This window comes from Drosophila simulans, chromosome 2L (genome assembly GCF_016746395.2).
Source record: "Drosophila simulans strain w501 chromosome 2L, Prin_Dsim_3.1, whole genome shotgun sequence".
NCBI classification, from domain to species: domain Eukaryota; kingdom Metazoa; phylum Arthropoda; class Insecta; order Diptera; family Drosophilidae; genus Drosophila; species Drosophila simulans.
The window spans coordinates 19557725-19577501 of NC_052520.2; the positions used below are offsets into that span (position 1 = coordinate 19557725).

The following is a 19777-nucleotide window of genomic DNA, read 5'->3' on the forward strand; positions in this document are numbered from 1 at the left end:
AGATTGCCAAAAAATGCTTTCGCTAGGCTCTTTCGGCTCCTTCGGCTCTTCAGGACCAAAGGCTCCCCAAGGCTTTGGCATATTTTCGTGGGGCTTGCGCTGATTCTGCGGCAAGTTCATTGCCGATATATAAACAGAGACTGAAAGCGGGTCCATGAAATAAAAATTTATTTCAACTTTGTCAGTTTTCGGTTAGTTGACGCTTTGCATATTAAATAGGCGGCAGGGACTGCCAGTTAGAGATGCCAGGAGACAAAGTCTTTGAGAAAATGATAAGCTCAGCTAAACGTGCGCCGCTGTGGCACGTGATGCAGCTAAGAAAATATAAGAATCGAAAAAACAAAATCCGAAAGCGAGAAAGAAACAAAAAAAAACAGAAAACGTGGAAAAATAGCTGACAAATTGCCAGCGAACTTGCCCCAAAAGTGGGCGTGACCGAGTCGCGCTGACGTATGTGACATGGGCGCCAAATTGGGTTTATTTGAGATGAAGAAGCTCGAAGCCATGCAATGCATTGCACATTTCTCCGTATATGTATCTATATACACTTCCATATAGTTGACGAGTAGGAGCTTGGACTAACAAACTCAATTTGCCAATTTGCCGTTCAAATATAGACGAATAGAAGAATGCAATAAAAAGTATATCCGAAATTAGTGGGTAGCATGCGAGTTTTGTGTGTTTTTTAGATGGCCGCGGGAACGTTTATACGTTTAGGTGCAAGTTTATGATTGGCAAGCTCTTTCCGCATCGAATGGAAATGCAAATAACTGCTGGCGGTGCCGGAAAACACGAAAATATATTTGCATGTCAAAATGAAATTCGCAAATTAAAACCGCCTCTGTTAAAATGTTGTCACATTTGCCCAGCTGTTGATATGTGTACTTATTAAAGAGTTTCAATGCAGGCTCTTCCTTTTAAAGTTTTAATAAGTCTTTAAAGAAAGATATTTAAGTAAATATTAAGTTGGTGTTGATTGCCGAAATTGAATGCCCCTCGGAGGATTTAGCATTTTGCATTGCTTGCCCTTTCATTACGCTTGTTGTGCCATCTGATTCCCATTAATCCTGTTCTTACAACATCATCATTAATTACCCAAACTGGTGCCCCCTGTGGCTTTATACCTGTTGTGTGAGTCCTTTGCCACCCCGCCACTGCCTTAATATCCTGGACTCAGAACAATGGGCAGCCCTGTCCCGCTTCATCGCACTATTCGTGTTTTCCATTTCAAAGCCAGCAAACAATGCATTTGAAAATTCTCCCATTTTCAGGCCGTTTTTTGTTGCGAACCGGCGGCTCCTCTTCTTTCATTTCCCATTTACCTTTCATATTTGCATGGCGAAATGGGAAATGCACGTGGTAGCCGGGACGCAAACCAGGTGCAGCGCAGCCAAAGAGGAAAACCTCGGGGAAAGGACGAAAAACAGGACGAAGAACGGCCGAATCTGGCCAAGACACATTTGAACAAATTCAATAAAAACAAATAACACCGTGCTGAGTGCATTGAGTGCAGACTAAAGTAAATTTTATCAACTTTTAAATCAAATATTAAACTTTAGTTTGCGTTCTCCTTTCTTTGGCGCGTGTTTCAGTCCAAACTTTGTAATAAACTTTTCCTGGTCGTTTCCCAACCATCTTCAGCTTTTTTGCCAGCCAGCTTACTTTTTGCCAGTGCAAACTTTACATGAGGGTTTTCATTGCCGTTTTTTTCGTCCCTGCAACACGTAGTGCACATTTTTTTCGACTTTCGCAACGTTTTTCTAATGAGTGACGACGAAGGAGCAGGCAGCATCTGAAAGAGCCGAAGGATCCGGGCCAGAGTCAAATGTGGCTAGAGCCGCAGCGAGAAATAAAAAAGGAAAACGAAACTCTTGAAAAATCAGCGAAACGTAAAAGTGTTCAAAGTCAACTTTAGCGACGGCACTTGCCAACGCGCAGGAGGAAAAACCGAAAGCCAAAGTTTCCTGGCTGCCAAATTAAAGGCCGCAAAAATCGAGTTAAAGACGAAAGGGTTATAACGGTGGCTTAAAGTTCACCCAAACTGAAATGCATTTGAACTGCACTCTTATTAACACGAGAACAGAGTCTTTAAAGACGAATAAACCCACTTTGATCGTTTAAAGTGGGTAGTTCACATAGTCAGTTCTTTAATTTTATAATTAATTATGTTCTGAGTGAAATCATCAAATAAATCAAATCATTTAAATAATTGTTTTAGCCCATATCCAACACTTCCTGCGGGAGCATGATTGTAAGACTTAAAGTATCTTCTGCCATGAACTATCTTTACTTTGTCCTTAAAGTCCTGCCTTCAGCTGAGTCACTGCCGTAACAAAGAGCAATTTGTGCAAATTTACTTAAATGCATTTTACAACGCTACTAATTTGATTTCCACTCTCGAGCCAAACAAAGGGAACATGTGGAAGCTGCCAGTCGAAAAGGTAAATGGCTCCTCCTCCTAGCAAACGAGCTCGCACATAAAGATTTTCCCAATCAAGTATGTAAATAACGGGCGGGCGAAGTCTTAAATGGCAAATTAAATCAAAATAAGCACATGCTGTGTCTTACATAATTGCCCGTCTTGGTCCTTTGTCCTCCCATCCTGTCCCGAGCAGGCCAGAAGCTCCTGTTATAGCCAGTTTCTGTGGCCATTCTTCCTGCATTGACTACGCTTTGCCGGAGTTGTTGTGGGTTTTTCCCGTAAGCTGCTTGCAGTTATTAGCAGCAGACAAACATGAATAACAACGCACAGGGCAATTATTATGTAATTAAACTAAAACAATAGCTCAATTTAATGCGCTTGACTGATTTGCCCCTCGAAGGAGTCGAGCCATTGTTGTTTCAGATAAATGCCCTGATTGAAGTGCGATTCGAGAGTTTGGGGTTTACTTGCCGTCTTAAAACGACTTAAGTGCTTAAAAGTTGAGTGAACATGCAAGGAATAACCATAAAATATTCAGAAAGATGGCCGAAATGAAAAATCATCTTATGGCTTAAATACAGATGTTGAGTGGCTCAGAGGAGCTTTGCGGCAAACAAGGCAATGAACGGATTGTGACTTTTCTAATATTTTACTTTGGCATTCACCTGCATGGATCAACAAAAGCCCAAATAAATTTCGGACGCCCAGTCAGCTTCAATCTTTTAAAAAATTACTGCTCCAATCAGTTTACACGTCGAAGCCCACTTAAGATAAATGCAAATGCATAAAAATTCGTGCTGCAGCCCAGTTTCCACCTTCGGTTGCCGTTCCCTAAACCTCTTTCGTTGGCTTTTCCGGCTCTTCAGCTGTCCGGGAGTTTTCAATGCTCGTAGTTCAATGGAAAAGCTTACGTCTGCTCTATCTAAAATGAAATCTGCTTAGGTGGCAGGTAACTAAGGATGGGGCTTCGGATTCCTCTACCGTTTTCCTGTGCAGCATCTGGCCCCAAATTGAAGTTCATTAATGCAGCAGACTTTGATTTATTTTTAGGGAAATTCCTCTCGTAGCCCAGATACCATTTTCTCGTTCGTTTCCCTGCATCGTTTCCATGGTAAACAATGCATAGTTTTTATGGCTCCACATTAAAGTTTACAATGCCACAATTGCTGGTCGGGGGCTAAGCTTTTCTGTGTACATTTCAATTGGCTAAATATACTCGTAGTCGACTTCGGCTTGCACAATCTTCTCCAGCTCTGCGGGTTAAGCAAATAAAATACAAATTCAACTGCGCTCATTTTTGTGTTTTGCAATTCACAGTTGCGTGGCGAAGGCAAAAAGGAACAAATAAAGAATAACAAAAAAGTTTTGTTACCACAAATCAGGCGGTAAAAAACTTTCTGGGAGGCCCAGGCCCACTCAGGCCCTTTTGCACGTGCAGCATCCATAAATTCCGGCACACAAATTAAGTTGTACGGGAAGAAAAGCCTGGGAGGTGGGTGCAAAGTGGGTGGAAAACCAGTTGCAAAGTGGGTGGGGCAACCAATCAATGGCTGCGCCTTCTGTTGCATAAATTAGTCGCGGCACGTGATCCGGTCAGGGAAACTTTCAAGTACAGTTGCCGCACTAAACTTTAGTTACCCCGCCACTTAAATGCCAATTCTTTTCACTTAGAAATTACAACTCTAAGCCTGCTTTAGACGGTTCCCATAAGCCGTTAGTTTCTATTGGTCCACAGAACAAGTGCACTTGATTCGCTCGCCAAGTTTGTTTATCATACGCCATGTAAGCCGGGCGTTGGCCAATTGAGCCATCTCGAAAACTATGAGGCCACAACATTATTTCATTAGATTGTCCTGTTGCCCTGAAGTGCTCTTGCAGTAAATTAGAGACATTAACTGCAATATTCAAGTTGGCGACTGAAAGTTTCCAAATTGCGTTTGGATGGTGCATGTGGCACAAACAAGTCGTTGGAAAACTACGCTCAAATAAAAAAGTTGGACACGGAAAACATTTTAGCTGCACAAAAGATGTTTGTGATACATGTTTTTGGTTCGCCTAGTTAAAATCTTTATAAGTTTAATATGAAATTGATATTTATTTGATATATATTTTATATAATTTGACATTTTGGCTTAAATGTTTTAATAATTAAATATTTCTTTGCATGGAAATCAAAAATACATGCACACACCAAATTACAAGTACAATTCTAAAAAAATAGATAAATGATATCATAAAACTCTATTTTATGTTCAAAAATGCAAGTATCATTTTTGAAACTGTATTTAAAAATGTATTTTATTTATTATTATTTATGTTTTTTTAAGGGTATATTAGGAGCGCATTTCCCAGTTCATTTTGATGAGTTTTCCGTGTTCGTTTTTTGGCTGTTCATTCGTCAAAGTTTCGCCAAAGCTTTCTGTAAATCCCCCTTCGGTCGTGTGTGTTTCTGTGTGTTCGAGAACTTTGTTTAGCTTTTCCACCAGCTCACAAGGGAAAGGGAACTGCGGCGGGAAATCCCCTGTCTGGTACTTAGCTGTGGTCGTACCCGGTAATTGTCATTGGGGGAGTGCAGAGTGCAGGACTCAGAGCTGAGATCCCAGTTCCCAGCTCCCAGTTCCGTGTTCCCAGTAACAATATCGGAGCAAGGACCCCCAACCAGTCGGGGAATTAGCTCCACTGATAACTGGACTTGGACAGATGTTTGCCCGTTGTCGCCTGCTGGGCCAGTTGACATGCACATGGAAATGGGGAAATGGGGAGATGGACAACATGGTCATGGTCCTTGGTCTGGTCCGGTCCGGTCCGGTTTGTCTGGATTTTGTTTTCGCTGCGGTTATGGTTTGGGCTCTGGCTTCCCAACTGGTTGTTTGGTCAACAAACAAAAGCGGAAGTGAATTACACTTCAATTGGCTGGCTAAACTGCTCGAAGTTTTGGCCCAAGTCCAAAATGTGTAATGTGTGGAAATACATTTCTATTCTCGGCCAGCTTTTTTCGTGAGGAACTCTTGCCAAGATTCACGCACTTAATTAGACACGGGGCCCCACAGTCGATTTGGGTGCCTCCGATGCTCCTCTAATTGCACTGGTTCCTCCCCGAAAACGACTTCAAAAAGGCGGAACATAGCACCGACCTCATTTCGAGTGCTCTGCAAGATGTTCTATCTAAATTTAGACGGAGATGCAGACTTCCAAAGGCCTCTTGAGTATACATATGTATGTACACTTGGCAGACTTTGCTCTTTGGCTACAGGTTGACCCAGCCGACATATTTCTTGCTCTCAGTTCGGCCCCCGATTTTTTCCACTGTGGCCTCGTCTCTTCAAATTTATGTGCAGCGAACTTCTTGTTGACATCATTTTTGGAGGCCACAGCGAGAAGTTCATTGCAATTTATCATCGATTTGGATTTTGTGGAAAGCCACCCACATGATTTAGGTTTGGCATCGCTGGGGTTACAAGGGATCTTCACGATCGGAGTGATCTTGGAACCCAGCATGTCGCAATTGCTGTAAGATCTTGAGATTGAAGATAAGGTTGATTCTACGGGAGTTCACTCAAATAAATAAATAAGCAACTATAAGTAAAATAGATACTATTTTCGATCTTAAAATATATTGTCTGCAATCCAACTTGTCTTTACCTACATCGATTTATATTAATTATGACATCCTCTTTAAAATGAGACATTTCCTTTAACTTTTTATTTCTTTCATTATAAAAATTTAAACTTTTAAATGTATATTTGAATGCTTGAATGGTGCAGTGTAGAAGTCGAAATCGCTCTTATATTTGGCGATGCGACCAGTTCGTGATTACCATATAGATTTATCGACTGCCACTTTTGCCATTCATTCGGTTGGTTGTGGTTTCTTTAATTGCCAGTTGACTCGCAAGTTGGCTGCGCCATGTAAACTCAACTGAAAAGAACGAAGTGCACAGCTTGGCCCACTTTTTAATTCGGCTCTGTTCTTTGGGCATTGTCTTGCACGTTTTTGCAATTATAATTTATGATACTATTGAACTCGTTGATGGTTCGATGGGGGAATTCATTGAGGGAATTGCGCTCGAGATCGTGGGGATTATCGTGGCGACTGTGTCGGAGTTTACGAGTCCATTCAGGAGAACAGAAACAAGAGGTGATCCATCAAGACACATACGCATACATATATGCTCATGCGTACCTCTTTGATGACTTATTGAAAATTCCATTTAAAATTTGTTTACTCATTGCCCCCAGAACGATGTAGCAGACAGTCGAGCGCTGTCCCTCTTCCACACTCCCCCACAACTGTCAAGAAAACAGAAATCAAAATTGAAGAACTGAAATGTGTTTATGTCTGGGCAGGGAACAACAACAAACACAATCCAGCTAGTACCAATTTTGGTTGGCCACATGCTGCTGAGATATTAACTACATGTTGTGGAGACTTTGTTGCATGGCTTGACCAATCGGATAAGGATATTACATGGGAAATGAAAAAAGTCGAAATACTTCGTTTTTGAAATAACAATAATCTTGAGTTAATAACATAACATTCAGTTCCATAGCAAAAATAGCTATTTTTGAAAACCAACTGAAAACCCACCAAACCGGTCAGCACTGTCAGCAACATTTCCCTGGCTAGCAACATTGCCCAGCAACCCCCAGACTGGCAACATCCCAAAACCAGTCTGCGAAATGTTGCTTTTGGAACAGCTGTGCGATCGTTCGATGGGCAAACAAAACAAAAGCAAAAACAGATGACACGACCCACAACAATCAAAACGATTGAGCCGAAGTCGAAGCCGAAGTCAGCACGATCGATGATCTTTTGCCGGTTACGATTCAGTAGGCAACCAACTGTTGCTCGACTCAGTTGTGTTTCTCGTCGATTGAAGGCGCCGCGTTGAGATCCCAAAGGAATTGGGTACGTTTTCGCGGGAATTGAATAAAAACAAGCGAATTAAATTGATTGCTAATCAAAAACAAATGATTGGCCAATCCAGAGTGCAAAACGTCAATAAAGGGCTTAAGCTTGAGCGCGAGTTTTCTGCCAGTGTAAAGTGCTGATTTCATGCAAATTTCGTCGATGATTTCTTAAGCTCGAGAAGGAAAAAATTCATTTCATTTGTTTAATTGCGAACGTTGATTGCCTTAAATGTGCACATCGCACATACATACTATACTTGTGCGCGAATTCCGCAATAGATGATATCAATTAAAAATTTCGTTCAAGCGCCTTTGTTTTTCGCTGCTCCAATTAAACTCAACCAAAAAAAGCAGAAATATCGAAACTCAAAAACAAACAAGGGGAACCAAAACCATTTCGTGCCATCGACGTATGCAGGTCAAGTAACCTCAAGTAGCTAACACAACAGCAGCCAGAAACTCGAAAACTGAAGAGGTAAATGAAAATGTTTGACCCATTCCCCCGTGCTCTCCCCCTTTCTGGGCCCAAGATATTTATCAATTTAACGTTAAATTAACATCAAATCAACATAAACAATGCGAGGAGTCATAAAAAAGAAGGCATGACACCCCCGAAAAACAGGCCAAAACTAATTATCATGACACAACTGTCAAAAGGTGAAGGAAAACCCAAAAACCGCTGGCAGGCGCGATTGCCACGCCCCTTGTTAGCCTATCGTCCTCGATCTCCGCCCCTTTGCGTCCTGTTAGCCACGTCATTTTTACGACTTTCCCTGCCTATTGTATATGTATGTGTATATAGGTATGTGCCTCCTTTCGGCTCACCTTTTTACCCACATACATACGCACATAGCCATGTAGGTAATTTTTGGCCTTTGTGGCTAGGCGTGTGCGGCACAACTTCGTCTACGTGCCCATCTATTCCGGCTAAAACCGGGGCACAGCTGCGCCGGATCAGTGGCGTAGTCTGCGCCACGGGGGTCCTCGTTCTACCTTTCCACTGCAGTCGGTGTGAATGAAGGTGGACCCAAAAAAGGTAGCGAAAAGAATGTAGGAAAGGCGGCAATGGAAGTCAATAGGTCAATTAGAATTTCAGGGATATTAAATTGCAAGAAAAGGAATCTGTTTCACTTTTACTTTCTTTAAATTCCAGTTAGCTTATATATTGTAATAAAAGCATATTAAATTAAGTTTAATGCTATCCATTTATGAATTCGATCATCTTTAGTTGGATTTAAGCCCCCTTTAGTATCCCACATCGCAGCCACTGCCAACGATTTTACTCTGAAAGTGCTCTTCATACATAAAATTACCTTTTCAATCCCATTTCCCTGTATTGTTGGCCAAGTTTATTGTCATTCTATTGCCTCTTATTGTCGCCGTGAATGGCTGCGATGGCGGTTGGCCCTCAGAGGTTGACAATAAAACGCCCATTCCAGCTACAAATTACATAATTATTGCTATTGACCTTTGTTAACGCGCGGCTTATTAAATTTCGTTGAACTAATCCCCCCGAGAGATCACCTCTTGGGTGGTTTTTGGCCAGATTTTGTATAGCTACCCGCTGGGCCTTCTGGGAATCCGAAAAGTCGATGGCTGGCTATCTGTCAAGATTGTCCGATTGGCCAGTTTTTATTGTTTGTAGGGGGAGGAAGTTATCTGGCCAAAAGTTGTGGCCAACTAATGAGCTTTATTTATCACTGACACAGCGATGAGCTTAGGCCACCGCTGGCGATTCATCATCATCCGTGGATGGCTAATACCCCAGCTTAGATCTAAGCCTAAGCCACCAAATTGAGCGTTAAATCGAGCCTGACTTGCCGCTGCAACTAGCTGTCACAGTGACTTGGAAGTTTATTAATTTAACAAGATTTGGTCGGGTTGGCTGCCTGGCAAGTATTAAATTTAATTTTCGTTAGGCTGCCGGGATCCATCTCCATTTAGTGGGGGGAGGGGTCCTTTCCCACCCACCTATGTGTGTGCTGCACAGCTGGCAGCTGGTTGGCCAGACAGAATTAGGCTTTTGTCTAGCCGGATAAATGTTGAAGCCGCAGAGCCACGAGACAAACGGCTGTTGCAACGGCCTGTGGACTTTGGCCCGCGGGCCAATGAAGTTGCAAAGTGGCAGCGGCAGCTCGGAGGTGAGTCATCGTGTGCGTCATGTGTTCCAAACTGGCTGAGGAATTGGATTAATTGAGACTTCCACGTTATAAGGCCAAACAAGTGTGATCCAGCATGCCAAGCTGAGTTTACGGGGAACTGGAATTTATCCCAAAAGATGTTGACTTCTGGGACACCATATGTCAACAAAAAGAAAAGTTGTTCTTTCCAGTTTGTAAATAAAATATGTATCGGGTGTATCACATTATTATTATTATATTATAGAGATATTATGAAACGCAATCCGTTCTGTTTTACTTAAAACAAAAAGTGGTTTTGTAGGGTAATTAGACTGGATTGTCTAGTTTAACGTTGCTAACTTTTCTACTACATTTTTTAAACCCAACTTTTTCATTGCCATCCTATGCAAAGAGAAATTCAAATTGGACAAAAGGCAAAACAAAAAACCTCTTGCTAATCGTCGGAGCGCATTGTCAAGTTAGTTACCCATTAATGCCAAAGGCGAAACTTGGCCGAAACACAGGCATGTCAGTTGGTTTTGTCTGTTTCCGATTTGCTACTCAATGGAATGGCAAATGGAATTCTGTGTCTCGTGTTTTATACCCCTCCTCCGCCACCTCTTTCCACTCCTACTTGACTCCCAAACAACTTCCGCAACACATTTGTCCAATTTGCACACGGCAAACATTGCTCTAAGCCCGATTGTTCCCAATTATTGCTGGCGGTGCGGTGGCCACGAAGGTGAGGAAAGTGTTTTTCGATGCCATAAATTGCGTTGGCCAATTAGGTGGAGGGACCCTAGACCTCAATTAGTGGGTCAGTGGCTAGGGCCAGCCCAGAAACTAATGACATTCCTAATAGTTTTGGGCTTCCAGCATTTAGTTGAAAGTGTCGTACTTGGAAAATAAATCAGTGTTAATTCGAAAGTAATGCACTTATCATTATTAGGAGCATCAACACTTTAGTGGCTTAATTTATTGAGGAAGTGAGCAGGCAAATTGGCTGGATGTAAATAAATTATTTCAGCCTGTGCAATGCTTTTAAATTGCCAATTAAATATAATTTAAGGCTTAACAAGTTTCTGCATAATCCGAAGTGCACTGACTTGAGCCACATTCGCTTGAAGACCTACTGCCAAACTATCACTTATTATAACTTTATTAGAGGATCTTTTATAGGGCCGTCCCATTCTTCATGGAGATTTCACAGAGATACTACCCAAGCATTCTTTTAATATCTCATCGTTAACACAGGCCATTAGTTGTGTCAACTGGCGGCGGGCTTCCCTTGTAATAAATTTCGAGAAACGGCACGCGTTACTCGACAATCGGTCGCATTAAACACAAAATAAATCCATCAACGAGTTCAGAACGGTTAGGTTCAAAGAACCTTTTGCCGTCCCGGCCGTATGTTAAATGGCAAACCGGTTCCCAGCTCAAAGGTGACTCAGTTTGGCTGCAGTTGGTGGCCAGTTGGCCAGTTGGTGGTCATCCATGACCACCTCACACTCACCTCAACCATTATTGGTCTGCAGTCAAGGTCGCTGGTTTATTTGCGGTTTGTGTACTTTGTTGGCCAAGTATCGTCTCGTCTGCTTAAAGGGCGTTAAGCTTTGTTTACGACCGGAATCCGGAATCGGACAGCGGTTGGCTCTTGCGGCGTGCTAATTGTGGGGCATCAATAAAGAAAATCTTTCGTGGACCGCACAGCGCGAGTCGGAACATCCAAAGGATCCGCGGAGGACCCGCCGACACATAAAGAACGGAAATGGGCGCTACAAATTAGCACGGCTTCGAATGTCTCGCTTTTGCTCCGGGGCAGTGTGTGAACCAAATCGGAAGTACCCTGTAAGTCACAAGGCTATGGAGTAAGGCATATTAGGCTGTGAAGCATCCTGAGCTTCAATGAAAATGTAGCTTGAAATGGGTAACTTTTGTTCAATGGATTCCGATCCATAATTTATTTAGATTCATTCAATTTAATAACAATGAAAATAGTTCAGTCTATCATTACTTTATTTCGTTATGCAACTTGGGCCACCACTTATTCGATCACAATCTCTTGATACCCTATCGTGTTTCCTGTGTGGCCACAAATAATTTCTTGACAAAAGTAAACAAATTATTGATTTCATTTATTATGGCTTGCGGTTATTTTGTTTCGGGTTTTCGCTGGGCTTGTGCTTGTTAGAGGGCCCCTCGATGGTCGGCGAACTTCAGTCAACAGCAGTTTTGCCGGGTTCTTTTTCGGCTTTTACTGGTACGCCGGGGGGCGAAACATTGGCAAACTTCGTGGGCGAAATTCACATTAATTATATATAGGACTCCAGCGAGGAAGTCGCTTTTTAGGTAGCTCAGCTAACCGGCAATCAAAATACGTTTAATAAGGTCTAGGAAGAATAAAATCAGATAAAACAAAAGACTGCGAAGAGGGCAGAAACTTTTCTAAACTTAAATTGTTTGCTATTATGGTTGAAGGTTGGTTTTTGGTTAAAACTACATTTTAAATATAATTAGGCAAATTGCTGCTGATATATAATTTGTGGTTACTGAACAGAAAAGCGTTGCATTGAATTGAGTTTGGCTTGTGGCTGGAAATCAATTAGCGAATTTAGCCAAGCTATTAATGCCAGTCTTTTCTTTGCCAACCTTTTAACTGCAATATAATGCAACGTGCCAATTTGGCTTCACTATCCCACCTGAGCCGAGCCAAATGGCTTAATTAATTGCACGTGAATGATTTTGCCGACTAAAGAGGCTCCTTCAAAGGAACTCGGCTCAATAGATAGCCGTCCACTCAATCAGTTCGAGATGCACAATGGCTGCAGCACGTCATTTCCCTGCAATCCTGGCCACTCCACCACTCGAAGACCAAGTGGGCCAGAGCCCCATTCATTAGGGCCCAACTGGACCGACTGCAACTTCAACTCCAACTGCAACTTCAACTGGAACACAAAGTGCCGTCCGAGTGGAGCTGCAATCAGCAGAGTCGACGTGCCTTATCATTTATCGCCCCGACTTGCATTTTATTGTTTGCCACTTTGGTTCACATTGTCACTCTGTCCAGATACGCTGGTCTTGTATTATTTTTTGGTACGTGCAGATTTTATTTTATATCATTTCTGCGCTCCTCGCCTTTTGATTGAAGAAGCGCAGCGGAAATGTCAACCGGCAGCAGCATAAACACAAACATAAATCTCAATGACGATGATGATGACGATGATGATCGTGCCACAGATTACAATGCTGCTGATGTCGACGACGATGGTGTGATGGCACAGTCAAGCCACCCACATGTGCAACCGCCTCCGGCTGCATGGCATGGCATGGCCATTTCACATCCATCTGCATCCGAATCCGAATCCGCAGCTGCGTTCTGGGGTTTCCATTTTCGCCTCTTTAGCATAAAATATGCGCCAGAGATTTGACGAAATCCAGGCGGACGCCCACGCAATTCTATGCGCGACTAGATGCAGTGACACATTTTACAATTCGAGGAATTCTGAATTGTGGATTGCGAATCACGGGAACTGAGTAATTAGACATACGGATTTGCTGTTTTCCTTTTAATTTGGCTGGTTGCCAAACGAATGACTAAGACAACACAAGAAGCTTATCCATAAGGTATAACCAAAATAAACAACAAACCCAACAAATACAGATTGGACATAATAGAAAATAAACTATAATCTGAAGTTACATATACCATTACAAAACTATAAAAGTTCTTCTTCCGAGTACCTTTTGCCACATTAATATGTTTTGTATCTAACTAAATGCAATACACTACTAAAGTAAGTGAGTAATAAGTGTGCCCAGTAATTGAGAGCCTTTCCAGTTGCATTCCTTGATCCCTGATTAATTCGATTCATTTGTGAGAATCGCCTTTCTTTCTCCGTCTTCGGTTGCATTGGAAAGAAATTGCACGCAATCAAAATATTGATTGAACACATTTTTTAGCACGACAACTCTTATTTCGTTCGAAATTAACAGGGAAGAAAGGTGCGTGCCCCACTCGCAGCACAGTGTGCCCCGCCTAAGAGCGACCGCCACTCCTTGCTTTTCCCGCCAGCTGGTCACGCATTGTGCGGTCATAAATCTTGTGGCAAAGGCGTTGAAAAATCGCAAGAAGCAAAAAGTTGAATATGCCAACAGGCTGCGCCTTCGAGGGACGGGGATCTTAGCCAGGCCAAAAGGCGCCCTCTTGCCATTGTTAAGTCAGGTCCAACATGGGAACGGGAATGGAAATGGGAATGGGAATGGGTGTGTGGAAAGCGATTTCGACTCACGCTTTACATAGTCTGCAATCTGGTTTATGCCTTCATTAGCAGGCGACAAGTTTTCACTTTAAAGTATTCAAGTGGCGGCAATTAGCCACGCTTCATTGGCCAACAAATCAGTTCGTTGTTATGGTTATTACTTGTTCGCCATACGATTTCTAGCCGCTGCTTCAGTAGAGATGGAGACGCTCATTGAGATTGACAGGAAATCATAAGACTATAATTTGAGGCCTAGCTGCGCCGCGTTTGTTCGGGCTAATTGAATGCGAAGCGCTGGGTGGGGAGCCGGGTAAACTAATACAGATTGGCAATTCGAAACCATAAACAAGTCAGTTCTTATGTGTACAGTTGAAACCCGATCTCCAGAGCTAACATCTGTGTTTCGGCAACTATTGATTACGAGTCGTCTTCCAATCCGACACTCCCAAGAAAAGCTGCCATTTTGCTGCATTAGCCCGCCATTCCAGCTCTGTTTCCCAGTTCTCCTGTCCGATAAAATCTAATTAAATTCACAATTACCAACTAGTTGGTTGCCTGGATTCTGGCAAATATTTGTCAGCTCGCCAAGTTGCCAGCAGCAAGAAAAGCCGCATCCGAAAACGAAGGCACAGTAAATTATGTTTCGCTAGAATGCGAAAGCCAGCTGGAGCTATTCTTGATCCTTATAAACGTCTAAACAGTGAAAGAAAATTAAATATAAATTAATATTGGTAAAAAATCAAATCATCTTCAGCTTGAAACATTTAGCACCTTATATTAATCTTTGTGTTTTCCAAAATATTATAAAGTAATTTGACTAAATAGATAATTAATACTTCCCAGAAAGTATTTTATAAACCTATGAAGTCCATATCCTTAATTTCTTGACTTGTTTTTCTCAGTATGCGTTTTGGTGCCGACTCTCTGGATGCACGACGTTAATATTGACATGACAAATAAATTGGCCAGGTTGGGAGTGGGCGAGTGGGAGGGTGGGGATGGGATGGTTGTTAGGGAGCTACTGATGCTGCTGCATGCGGTTTGCCTGCCAGGCAAACAAACCTCAAAATAGTTTGGCAAAATTATGCATTAATGTCGGCCAGGTCGGCCTCCACTCCGCTGGGGGATCCTACGTGCAAATAATGCAGGTAAATTTGCTGCCTCGTCCCAGTGCAGCCCATCCCATTCCAAACCAACCCATGCCATCCCACCCAAGCCATCCCAGTCCAATCCAAATCCCCCGGAATGCCGAATTCAGAGTTTCGAGACGAGTGGAAACGAGCCGGCCATTGGCTAATTTCGCAGAGTGCAACTAAACTATGCAACATTTTCGACAAACCAGGTTGATGTCGACAGGTGCCAAAGGGCATTCATTTGTGTGCAGTTCTAACGGTGCAATTGTCTCCGGAACTGTGTTTGTGCATGACTACCTCCGCCCGAGGCAGTGGCGTAGTCCCCATCGAATTGCAGGGGGGTGGAGACTCTGGAGAGCCCCTAAGCAGAGCCAAATATTCGGATTTTCGGGGTATAGCGATGATATAGATTTCAGAAATGAAACAAACTTTAGATCATACACATTTCCGATCACTTATTAATCAATTTATATCTAACCATGTCTTTCTAATGTGCATACAAACCAGAATTTTTTACTTGCTCATTAAGTTATGATATAAGTAGGTCAACTTGGCTACATTTAACACCATTTAAGTGCATCTTAAAAGCAAGCGTAACTTTTAAGCTATTACCAAACCCGGCTTTAATTAGATTTACTATATATAATGTAGCTTTTGCCCTAATGATCCCACTATAATTTTCCAAGCACCGCCCTTGACTGGAGGCGTGTTTTCGCATGAGAACGTGTTTGTCTGTGAAACTGTTGACAACTACCGGGCACAAATGTTAATTGCATTTTCGGCAGTTGTCAAACATGACCAGAAAACGCGTGTACCACGATTTTTCGATGCCCTCTAGCCATTTGAAGAGCTTTGCTCGTTAAAAGGCATATTAGGCCGTCAAAACTGGATTTCACCGACAATTTGCGTTGGCCATGAACTAGTCGAGGTCTTTAAATTGAATTGCCAACTCTGGTGCCATTGTGTTTGGGGTGCAGGCAAGATGCAATTGTTCCAGGGCCATGGGAAAAACGAAAATAATTCATTCGGTCTGAAAAGCATCACTCAATTTGCTCAGTTTATCTCGAAACTGACTGAAGGCGGCACTAAAAAAGTTGTCAAATTGATGGGACTTCAAAGGAGCAGCGAAGTGGAAATGCTCTAGAATAAAAATATTTTAAAATTATTAAAGAAATTTATAATATTTATTTTATGATATTTAAATATTTGTTTCATCGAAGTGCTTGCATTTCTCTGAAATATTTATATATAACATATTGTGTTTCGCACAAGCGGCTGCAGGAGACTCAACTGCAACATCCCAAGCACTGCACATAGATCTTCCCATTCGAACATTAATGTCTACGGTTACGGATACAGATGCAGATATATTTATATATACATACATTGTATATTTGCCGTATGCATATATTTTTGCAGTGGCCACAGCGCTTGACACTGACAATTGCACGTTGCGTGTTCAAGAGGAATGCCCCAGCCCATTGTCGCTGGACGCAGGGAGCTGCAGTCAGCCGACTGGCAGACAGACATAAAGACAGACATATAGACCGACATATAGACCAACATATAGACCGACATATAGACCCACCGACGGACCGAACAACGAACAGTTGGACATGTTAACAGGAGCGAGAGCAACAACACACAATAGCAACTGCAACTGCAACGGCAACTGCGAAGTGTCAAAGTCAAATATGCAAAAAACCAAGGGGGAGCGGTGGCAAGGGGCAGGTTAAGCCAAGTTAAACAGTTGACAGCCGAGAAATGCAAGCTTCAAGGATATGTCCAAGCCATGCAACCTGGCAACTGCGAGCTACCTGGCCCAACGTCGCGTCACTCGGGAACTACCTGCAAAGATAGCTGTGCGTGATGGCCCGAATGGACCAACAAGTTGGTAACACGACTTCCTGGAAGAGGTCTTAATATCCAAGCTCTGATTTGCATTGATCTCTGAGCGATCTGATCCACTGATCCAAGCTTTAAGTTTTGTTAAATAATTTATTCATTCATATTGTGGCTTATAAATTCATATTCATTCTTTTTGAGTTTATTCAGTAATTTATTATAATTATCTATATCTTGGCAACAATATTAATAATAACTATTATTTTTTGAAGGGTAACAGCGAGCTAATTAGCGAAGTTTCTGCTAATCACCAGATTAAATTTACTCGCACTCGCTTGTTTTAAATGACATTTCCGAGCATAAAAAACAGCATGCTTCAGTGAGCATTTAAACCGCATATCAATACATAATTAATTTGTCAACACAGGCGAACAGTTAGAGGCAGAAGAAGAAGAGTTTGAATTATGAAAATTGCATTTCAAATATTTTTTACACGCACCGTTTTCAGTGTCATCGAAATGCGAAGTTCTGTCAAGCGACATAAAATATTCTGCGTTCGTGTTGCGTGGCAAATTTGATAAATTTTGCATGCGTAAGTTCATTATGCATAACAAATAACAAATAGCACGGGGCGAGTTTGTGTTAAATGTAGCCTATAATTAAATATTGTGCGCAGCGACATGTAGAAATCGGCGGATTGCTGGAATGGTAATTGGCGGAGGAGTTCGTAGGCCAAAATAAACGCCTAACGCATTTTGACAGCGCCATTATTTAAACGCCGACGCTGTGGCACTCGTATCTTTCATATATCTGGCTGAGAAGTGCAAAGTACGAACTACAAAGGCATTGCAAGTGACACACCTTGTACCCGAATCTGAATCTGAATCGTCGACTTTTGCAATCTTATAAACGCCTTTGCTCGGGGTTCTAACGATTGCCTCGAGTATTCGGAGTTGTGGCAACCTATGATTGCTGACCTGATTTCATAAATTGCTGATATTGCCATTGCCTTAACGGAAATCACTGCTAAGATCGATCATTTGAATCATTTGAATATTTTCTTGATTTCGAAAGCGCTTGGATCTTTAAACTTTCGGATTTGGGTATAGTACATAAGTAAAACCAAAAATGTATTTTAAAAGTTCGTTTTCATTCAAGCGACTTAAATAGTAACTAAATTATAGGGAATGCTACTCTTTTTGAGATAAAAAAAAGAATTAATATTCTCGAATTACTTTGTAATCCAAAATTGATCGCCACAGCGGCAATTTGTCTGCCGTTTTGAGTAAATACTTGTGCCCATAAATTAGCAACTAAACTTTCATTTCTCCCGCACCTAATTAACTCAAATTGTCCACGTCGATGTCGATTTGTAGCTGCATTTGTTGACACAGGTTCGACGAGCCTATTTACCTAATTAGCCATAATTATCCGTGTTCCCATCGCAGCCAAACCGTCACATTTGCTCGGCCATAAGCTACAATTTGAGCTTTCCCAAATCACGACTTCCGTTTGCGTTGGCCCTGTCATTAGCATGGAATTAGAAACGTTTCAAGTATTATTTTGGCCCATTTTGGGTACATGATGGATCCGTTTTGGCCAGCAGGGCCCCTAACGGCATTGCCCAGTTGGCTGGCCAAGTGGCAAGTGGCAAGTGTCAAGTTCAAGGCACAAAAGAGCCGAAAAACAAAGGCGGCCAAACCGCCGACAACAATTGGTAAATAAGTGAGCGATTCGAATGCTGATTGATTTCTGGGTCCCAAATTGGCCTGGACACCTGCAAAATGGAAAAATAACAAACCAAAAAAGTGAGGGAAGCCGGGCAAACAAAGAGGGGAACGTAAATGAAATGCAAATAATACAATCGGTGGACAGAATACTCGTCAAGTGAAACCTCCGAGCGGCGACGTTGACACCTGTTCCAGCTTGTTTAGTTTCAATATTTCATTTGCTTGCACAGTCCATTTGTTTGTTTGCATTTCGGATCCGCACTAGAATCGCTGAAAAATATATTCGAGTATATTTTTTCCACCCAGTCACAGATACAAAACCTCGGATTCACGCTCGACTGCAGTTTTGGCACAAAAATGCGATGGGAACGGATGTGCGATGTGACTGTGGCATCGCAGCAGCCGAATATCATTTAATGAAAATATCAAATTTTGTTTGAATACCGCACTCGGATTTTTATACCTGCCTCAGTCCATTTGTTTCGGGACTCTCCTACGTGGGGCTAAAACAAATTTGAATTTTGGTAGATTGTATGCCCAGCACGTTTTCACATTTCTTCGTTTGCTTTTTTTTCGTGGTGTGCCATTTTATTTATGGGCCTCATAAATACATCTCTGTCTTAAGAAGCAGATACAATTTGAAGTTGCCAGAAGTTGATTACCATGTACCAGTACATTGCCCACCTCGCTCCTGTCACATGATAATCAAATGAGTCTGCCAGACAAGTGGCACGTGTTCTGCCTTGGAGGCTATCAAGAATCTTGCAAAGATTCGAAGCTATCTTCTAAGCAATTTAACGAAAATATAAAGAGCTGGTCAAGTGCGAAGCCAGAAAAATGCGTAGCCAAGATCTAGAAGTGTATATATGGAAACGAAGTTGCTTCAAAGCTTTAAAGTCAAGATTATTACTTGTCAATTATTTAGATTTAAATGCCATTAAAAATTCATAAATACATATAGTTTCATAAACATTACCTTTTTTGTGAGCAAACAAGGGATTCGACAGAACAAATATATTTGTTTACCTATTTTTTACGCCTGTAAGCCCTGATGTTCCTTTTACTAATTAAATAACCGGCAAAGCTGTTTTGAGAGCAAAAACCAACTCAAAAAGGCTAATCCATTTACAAACTGCAAAGGGCTTTAAATCAAAGCCGCTGCATCTAAACGCGCATTGCAGTTGGCCATGTGTCGATTGAGTTTGGCGAGCTTTTCGTGTGCGGCTTAAACAATGCCCCATTCATAAATAACTATCAAAACAAAAAAATATAAAAGAAGAGAAAAAACTGAAAATCTCCGCTCAAAGTGTTCATGTAAATAACATAGAAAAAGTATAGGGGAACGTATCTAACAGAT

General features: G+C 41.9%; 1 protein-coding gene across 6 annotated transcripts in view; it reads left to right on the forward strand.

Annotated features, from left to right (window-relative positions):
• The window catches only part of LOC6732875 (protein sickie), a 150550-nt gene that overhangs the window by 51377 nt on the left and 79396 nt on the right, over positions 1–19777 (forward strand). The gene's annotated exons all lie outside the window — the stretch shown is intronic.